The sequence below is a fragment of the Indicator indicator genome, chromosome 8 (assembly GCF_027791375.1).
Source record: "Indicator indicator isolate 239-I01 chromosome 8, UM_Iind_1.1, whole genome shotgun sequence".
NCBI classification, from domain to species: domain Eukaryota; kingdom Metazoa; phylum Chordata; class Aves; order Piciformes; family Indicatoridae; genus Indicator; species Indicator indicator.
Genome location: NC_072017.1, coordinates 20574221 through 20583486, shown reverse-complemented (window position 1 = coordinate 20583486; position 9266 = coordinate 20574221).

Here is a 9266-nt window from a genome sequence, read left to right as displayed (position 1 = left end):
AAAGTCATAGGCAATATGCAAAAAATAATTTTAAAATCTTGTTTACTGTCTGAAACATTAATTTCTATTCCTCTAATGGTGATTAAATCATGTTAAGTACCCCAAAATTAAAAGAATTCATAAGTCTCTGGAATTACCTTGGCAAAACCAAGCACAGTAGTGTTAATCTTCACATTGGCAGTGGTGCTGTTTACAAAATTGATTGTTATGACATTGTTTAAATGCTGTTTTACATTTAACAACATCCTTTACAGGAAGTGCTGAGTTGCAGCATCATCCTTATTTTTCAATTTGTCTTTTTAAAAAATAAGTGTTTAATTAAATCATATTTATATAAGTTTTACATTTATGGTATCCATGGCACACTGGAAAGTATCATCTGATCTGAGCAGTTCTTGTGTGAATTTCTCTGTAGCTACACCTTTGGCTCTTCAAGCTCCCAGGCTCAGTAATATCAGAAGACTGCGGGAGCCCTCTCCTGGTGAACACAATTGTCCCTCCACCTGCTGCTTCATAATGAGAGACAGTCTAGCTGTAACGTTAGAGGTTTTAACGTTATTTCCTCATAGATGTACTCCTAAGGGATTCGTTGTGGGTTGGGTTGTTTTTTTTTGTTTTTTTTTTTTTTTTTTTTGTGTGCTTGTTTTGTTTTGTTTTAATTTATTAAGGTGTGACAATCCCATTGCATCTAAAGGGTACCCTGGAATCCTCTAAAAAGGGCAGGGGAGAGGAAGGCTCTTGGCAGGAGCATTTTTTTCTCTGTAACCAACACGTGCTGAGTGCAAAGGTAATTCTTTAATGCTAACAAAAATATATGTTCACCTACACATTCACCTTCATTCCCAGTGTATGTATGAGGCAAACTGCCCTGAAAAAAGGGGGAGAGGGAGAGTATGGTAAACACAATTTATGTTCCTGTCATCCATATTTCCCCATCTATGGTTACCAAATTTTGCACTTTGTTCAATACCTATAGTTGTAAGAAAATTTTGGCTTATTCTCCTGCTCTGTTCTCCCTTTTCCTTGTAGTGAGCACTTAATTTAGGTTGAAATACTGAACTGAACAATCCAGTCCCTTTCACTTGCATTTGTTGTCCTGCCTACTTTCATATACAATGTAGTGTGATTTACTGTACTAACTTTGAGGTCACCATGTCTCTCTATTCTGTCACTTTTGAACCCTTGAAAACATTAATTTTAAACTCAAATCAGATTAAGTCAAATTAACTCCAAAGTGCACTTAAGTCAATTAACTCCAAAGTGCACTTGAGCCAAGCTTAATATCTCAATAGCATCTTAGTTCAGAGTCAAAGGAAATTTAAACAATATCAATAAAATAAGAATACATACATGCCTAAGGCTGTTGGGGAGCTTCAGGATATGTAAAGGCAAATAACACCCTTGAGTTTCAGTGTGAGCTAATATTAGGTTATGTGGATCACACCTTCACATATAAGAAGGGACACATTACACCCATTTTTTTAAAGGGTAGAAAGGAGGACTCTGGGAACTACAGACCTATCAGCCTCAACTTTATGCCTGAGAAGATCATGGAGCAGATTCCCTTAGAAGCTCTGATAAGGCACATGTATGCAAGGGAGGTGATCAAAGACAGCCAGCATGGCTTCACTTAAGGCAAATCCTGCCTGATGAACCTAGTAGCTTTCTATGATGGAGTGATTACATCAGTGGACAAGCAGCAAACTATGGATGTCATCTATCTGGACTTCTGCAAGGCCTTGGACATGGTTCCCCACAACATCCTACTGATCAAGTTGGAGAGTTATGGTTTTGATGGGTGGACTGTTCAGTGGATGAGGAATTGGCTGGGCAGTCACATCCAGAGGTTAGTGGTTAATGGCTCAAAGTCCAGATGGAGATTGGTGGTGAGTGGGGTTCCTCAGGGGTCCACATTGAGATTGTTTAATATTTTTATCAATGATATGGACATTGAGATCAAAAGCACCATCAGCAAGTTTGCAGATAGCACCAAGCTGAGTGGTGCTGTTGTTATGGTAGAGGGACAGGATGTCATCCAGAAGGACCTGGACAAGCTGGAGAGGCAGGCTCAGGTGAACCTCATGAGGTACAAGACCAAGTGCGGGGTCCTGCACCTGTGCCAGAAAAATCCTCATTATCAATACATCCTGGGGGATGAGGGGATAGAAATCAGCCCTGTGGAAAAGAACTTGGTAATTCTGTTGGATGAGAAGCTGGACATGAGCCAACAATTCACACTTGCAGACCAGAAGGCAAATTGCATCCTGGGCTGCATCAAAAGAAGTTTGGCCAGCAAATCGAGAGAGGGGATTATTCCACTTTGCTCTGGTAAGAACTCACCTGGATTACTGAGTCCAGCTCTGGAGCCTCCAACACAGGAAAGACATGGACTTGATGGAGCAGGTCAAGAGAAGGGCCACAAAGATTATTACTTCAGTCTGGAGAAAAGAAGGCTCCGAGGTGACCTTATTGTGGCTTTCCAGTATCTGAAGGGGGCCTACAAGAAAGCTGGGGAGGGACTTTTTAGGATATCAGGGAGTGATGGGACTAGGGGGAATGGAATAAAGCTGGAAGTGGGGAGATTCAGGCTGGATGTGAGGAAGAAGTTCTTCACCATGAGAGTGGTGAGAGCCTGGAATGGGTTGTCCAGGGAGGTGGTTGAGGCCCCATCCCTGGGGGTGTTTAAGGCCAGGCTGGATGAGGCTCTGGGCAGCCTGATGTAGTGTGAGGTGTCCCTGCCCATGGCAGGGGGGTTGGAACTGGATGATCCTTGTGCTCCCTTCCAACCCTGACTGATTCTATGATTCTATGATTCTATCAGGGAGCTGGAACACCTCTCATATGAGGACAGGCTGAGGGAACTGGGGTTGTTCAGCCTGGAGAAGAGAAGGCTCTGAGAAGACCTAATAGCAAACTTCCAGTACCTGAAGGGGGCCTACAAGAAGGCTGGAGGGGGACTTTTTACAAAGGCCTGTAGTGATAGGACGAGGGGCAATGGTTTGAAATTAGAGAAGAGCAGATTTAGATTGGATGCCAGCACCAAGTTCTTTACCATGAGGGTGGTGGAACATTACAACAAGTTGCCCAGGGAGGTAGTTGGGGTCCCATCCCTGTAGATATTCAAGATCAGGCCCAACAAGGCTCTGAGCAACCTGATCTAGTAGAGGATGTCCCTGCTCACTATGGGGGCATTGGACTAGATGACCTTTGGTGGTCCTTTCCAACCCCAGCCGTTCTATGATTCTATTTTGAGGAGCAGGAGACTCACAACATAGTTTCTTGAATATTTCTCTGGGAAGCAATGCTGACACAGGTAGCCTACAATGAACTCAGTATTTGTTTGTATCAAATTCATCTCAGCTGAAAGGCAAGCTTTACCAGGTTAAAAGCACCACCACTTTTAAGATGGCTTTTTTTAACCCAGAGAGGTTTATGAGTCTGTTTTTCTGCCCAGTAGCTTAAATTGTGTTGGCTTATCTGAAGGGTCTGTGTGGAGGTGGCAGAGGCTGGCTGTGTAGCAACTGCCAGAGGAAGAAATGTTCAGGAAACAAGTAGTTTACTATATGTACTTTGCTCTTAATGTTGACACACAGTTGATTAAGATGTGGCATGTAGTTACTTTAGCAAGTCAGAAAAGCTATATAGAACTGAAACTATTACACAGAGAGTAATTTTTATGATACACAATTTGAAATCAGTTAGAAAAACAAGTATTTCAGATGATAAATGTTTCTGCCTGAAAAGGGAGGTTCTAATTTGCAGCTAGGATACAATTGTTTAACTCAGCAAGAAGGAAAACATGAGCAGAGAATTAACAGGCTGAAGAACCTTTCATGAGTTCAGACACAAACGTTCCCAGTTCAACTTGCACTATCACTGGTATCTCTTGAAAAGCTCGTGAGGAAATACAATAAGGCCTTCTTGTTAGAAGGGAATTTGTTTTTTTATAAATGTATAGTTTAGATCCCATCTCAGATGATCTAATATAAGGTCTTACCTCCTCTGCTTTTATAGCAGCAAAGCACAGAAAAAATGCTAAGTCTAGCTCCAGTTATAGTAGTCAGAATCCAGTATAGAAGGTATAGGGGGCAATTGGGAGAAATAACATTTGGAGGCAGAGTAATACTAGTCAAGTTGATCCTTAGGCTGTTAGGACTGAAATGTGCTGTAAAGATTGAAAGTGACAGCTAGGAAAACACTTTCCATATGAAACAGACTTCAAGATTGTATTTTTTTTTGTTTCATTCCTCACTGTTTTATTTTTACTGTAGTCTTTTGCTTGAATAAAATATCATATTTTTGTCTTTAAAGTCAGTGGTATTAAAGGTAAGTTCAAATGACATCAGTAGGCACAGGGCTCATTGCTTTTTCTGGAAATCATTAATTGCAGTGGAATTATATATAAATCAAACCACCTGAGAGTATTTGAGATCAGTTTGGAAACTGGGACATGTATCCTGCAACACTAAAAGGATTGATCCACCAGTAATATTCAATAATTAATTAATTTTCACAGGAACCTTAAGAATTCTAAATTAACACACCTGAATTAGGGCAAGTTTTCAGAAGCGTAATCAGGGGCAAAGCAAACAAAAAAAATTAAAAGAAGAATATATTTTTTGCTCACCTCCAATCAAGACTTGTGAAGAAAGCTGCTGGATCTCATCCTGAGGAGAATTCTGTTGGATGTCACTTGCTTTTTGGACCTATGCTTCCAGGCTTGAATCACACACTTCAGAGGCAGGTAAAGCAGAGTGCACGTAGAAACATTCACTTTTACCTTGAGGAAATGTAGTTGTAGAAGTTTTCTTCCTGATTCTCTCTGTTGCTGTATTACATCTAAGCTGAAATACGTGAGAGAATTTCCCAGGTCTATGCACAGCTTCTTGTCATGTCCCCATTCCAGACCAGGACAAGACTATTGGAACACAAAGTGATCCAGAATAACGGGAGGACAAGATGCAAGATATGACTCCTCAGGTACCTGCTGTACCATTTCAAAGTACAGCCAAGAAAGCTAGTTCCTATTCAGTTTATTTTGTCAGTGGGAACAGCAGATCTGAAAAACAAAAACAAAAACAAAACAAACAAACAAACAAAAACCAACAACACAAAAAGAAATACTCAAAAAACTCCTCTACAACAATCTGATTCAGTTCAGCCTCTAGTGACTGCTGAGGTATCTTGTTTTAGAAGGGGCTATACAAAATTATTGTTTTTAATCAGTTAAGGTGTGGCAAAAACAATGTGTCATGTGGTCCTTTAATGGTGTGCTTTCACCTAGAATTGCATGTATCATCCTGATCATCTATATTTCAATAGATCAGACCAGAAAATTATTAAAGAATAAGTTGATCTCCAGCTGATAAATACATTACTAGCAGAAGGATAAGTTGGTGAACTTCCTAAAAAGACAGCTTTAATAAAAAAGGTAATAGAAACTCCTATAACTAATCTGTAATTTTGGTGTCAAAGGTATTGGAAAGGTCAAAGTCTTAATAAGTCGTATTGATTGATAACAGCATAGCCAGTACTTTTACAGAAACACCTTTTTTCACACCTGCTAAGTGATGAAAGAACTTAACCAGGAGGCCACAGACTTATCTGTAAACTAACTTAAAAAAAATATAGATGCATGAACAGAATGTTCTCTGATTGACACTTGCAAGGCTCTGAGCCACACATGTCCCTTGTTTGATCTACTTGAAAATCCATGAATTGATCCCTTGGATATTTTTTAAGTTTTAAATGTGCCATTACCACTAAATAATCCTAAATAGCTTAGAGCTAAATGAAAGTGGAGTGGGAAAAAAAACAAACAAACAACCACTTCCCCTCCCCCCCCAAAAAAATTAAAAATCCATCTAAAAACATTTTTGAAAGTCCACACAACAGCAATCAAGTGTGTATGAGAAAAGACAGCTCAATTTTCCTACAAAGATTGCTTTGGTACAGAAGAACAATAGCACAAACAAAAAGAAAACAGTTTCCCAGAGACTGTGCCTCACACAGTAGATGACATTTTTCTTCATATCAGGACTTTCTTTTCCTAGTGGACAGAAATTTCAGATCTCTTCTTCCAATTATAGTACCCCAGAGAGATGCATCAAGTAATTTTAGAGAGAGCTTCAACTTGTCTTCTAAGTCCCCTCACTGACATTTATCCACCCGGTTAGGAATGCATCTGTATAACTCAAAGCTCAACAGACCATCAAGGACCAAGCTGAGGCAAGTCATATTGGGCATGGAAATGCCTTTTACTATAACAAGTTATTGTGACAGTTATTCCTTGGTGAAGCAAGGAAGCCATATAACTTTGCTGTGTTCTTGCACTCATCAGTGTGCTGCAACACCAGCCTTGGCCCAGCCACACAGCCTGCTTTCGCTTCCTTTCGCTTCCATGAGCAATCAGGTAGCATATAGCATATACCTATGTTCCTAGTTATTAAAAAAAAAAAAACCACTTTATTTTGGAGCTGCATGCTTCCCCTCTAGCTACTCCAAAAATAATTTTTACCAAATTCTAAAGTTGCTTTAAATCTATTAGCTATTAATATATAAAAATTGCAACTCTGAAAATAATATTCTGCTCATAGCATTCATTAAAGCTTTTCTTTTAAAGTACCTGCTTTTGCCTGTTCTTATGTAGCACTTCTCAAATTCTTCTGTTGCAATAGTGGCGGGTGTTAGCTGTTGATAAATGGGTTATTATTTGAAGTGTCAGGTGAACTGAAAGAAAAATTTATAGTGAAAGCAGGAAAAGCCCACCATGTATAAAACTGCTTTTCAAGACATGAGGCTTTTATAAAGCAAACCAATCCCTCTTTATAGAAATTGTCACATTTAGGAATAGAATTTCTCTAAAAAGTCTGAAAAGGAAAACGTTGTGATCTGTCAAGGATGGTAAAAACAAAACGTTCCTAATGTCTCTGGGTTTGGCTATAAAAACTTATGAACAAGGCAAAAGACACAAACCCAATGAATTACTAGGCAATTATGGAATCTGCATGACATCGTGTGAAACATTATGGAAAACAGTCTCTAAGACAATAATTTTATGTTTTCTCTCTATTTGGAGCAGAACACCTGCAATGCCATTATGCTGATTTGAGTACCAGCAGGAACTCATGAAATCATGCTGATAAGTTGTCTCAACAGGATTTTATTTAAGAGACACAGCAAATCTGATCAACTTCCTCCTCCAAATAGTGCAAAACTCTCCTCTTTCTAGTTAGCCTAGGGTTTTTAAAGAATATTCCTCTGTCATAAAAAATCAAAAAGCTTTTGTCCATCTACTTCTGACACTCTGCCTACAGAGTGTGTCCTAAGAAAGTCTTCATAACCATTCTCTAGAGAATATTTCCTTCAGCGTATGTATATATACTTTTTTTCCTGTAATACATGCAAAATGTTGTGACTCTTCAAAAGCCAGGAGCAGCAGCAAAGTCACAAAGTCCACAAGTCATTCTGCATGAATGTGTACAGCAAACACTAGTAATCAATGCACAAAATCCTATATCTTCTATATTGATTATAGGATAAACACAATCGCCATGATTATTTCTGTTTCACATGCTAAGTTAGGAGCAGCTGTCTCAAGAGGAAAATAGGATCAGGTTGAATGCCTGACAAATAAAGCTAGTCATATGAAATCTATGGTTAATTTACAGTTATCCAGCACTGTCCAGAATTCCCTGGTAGGAATTAAATAAATTCAGATACCTCTCCTCTGCACTTTCTTTTCACTTACAAAGAATCCTTAGGAATTCTTTAGGAATAGAGTTGTTTCCTTATACAGAAATTACAAATTAGCTCGAATGACCAAAGTGGAGAGCTTCTATCCATCAATAGGATCTGTTCCTTACAGAGTGCTATGATAAGATCCCCTGGACTGCCCAATGCCACATGAAGGTGGGGTGGCCAGCATCTGAAGGTACATATGATTTACTCACTATCTATATTTCTCTTCTTCTTTTATCTTATTAAGGCAGTTATCATATTAAGTCATCTCTTGTAACTGAAAAGGCAAGGGGATTAAATTCTAAATGCATGCAGCAGTACATGACACTGAAGCAGAAGTAAGCAAAGGAACGTTTCTTTTGAGCACATTCAAATTCTATTGTGTGGCAAATTTTTTTTCTTTTTTCTTTTTTTTTTTTTTTCAGGATCATTAGAGACAAGAATGGCAGGTTAATTAATTTAGCTCCTAGATTCCACATGATGCCATGCAGTGAAGCCACATCTCCCTGCTCTGGCACTGTTTCACTATAAACTAATTGAGATTGTAGCAAGGCATGTCATCTTGAAATCCTTCCAATTTCCTCTGGGAAATTAAAGAAAAATAAACTTATAAGAAAATCAGAAGGAGATGAACTATTGTTTCTTCTCATTTTTGCGATACCAAACTTACAGTCTGACTAATTGATCTGTTTTGCATCTCTGCTTATGCAAATGAAATTGTTTCCAGAAGCTCATTAGGAGGACTAGCTGCCTGTAAACCAAAGGAGGGAAGAGTCAGCCAAGGTGACTGGCCTTACCTATCAGGGGGAAAAAATTGTGAAATTCAAATTCATCTGTGTACATCTAAACTTGCCCACACAATTCATTATTTAATAACAATACTTAATAATTAGTTGGAGTTGAGTAGACTGTACACTTCATGTACCTAAGCAGACATAGAACAGTGACAGTACTGTCAAACTGCTGGTTGCTTTCATGAAAAACAAACAAACAAAAACTGCAAAGAATTGCACAATTAACATAATTCCATGACAAACTTCACATTTGGGGCACATTCAGACACGCAAGACAGATTTCACAATAACTGCTTCTCTTTCTCAGGAGGCCTGAATTTTATTTTGAATATAGTGTAAACTGATTGAGATTTCTGTGTCTGTTCAGTTCTCAGTAAGGTAAAAAAAATTATGCCCAGCCTCATGAGGTAGTTCAGGACTTCTGAACAACGGGAGAGCTAACTGACTATACAGATCAGCCATTAAATGGTGGGCACTCCAATTTTTTTACAGCAATTCTTTCCAAATTTTAAAGCTGACAAAGTTTCAAGCCAGACTTGTGCTACAGCTTGAGCTTAGATAATTATGCTGCATAGTAGTTCAGATAGATTTATGAGAATCAGGGTTATATTTCTTCCCAGTAAAATATTTTCCAATTTGTTTACTATTTAATAAAACTGATATAGAAGTAACTACAGTTTGGAGTTATGTGGTTTTCAGTGCTCTTGGCACAACAGGAACTACAGAGACAAT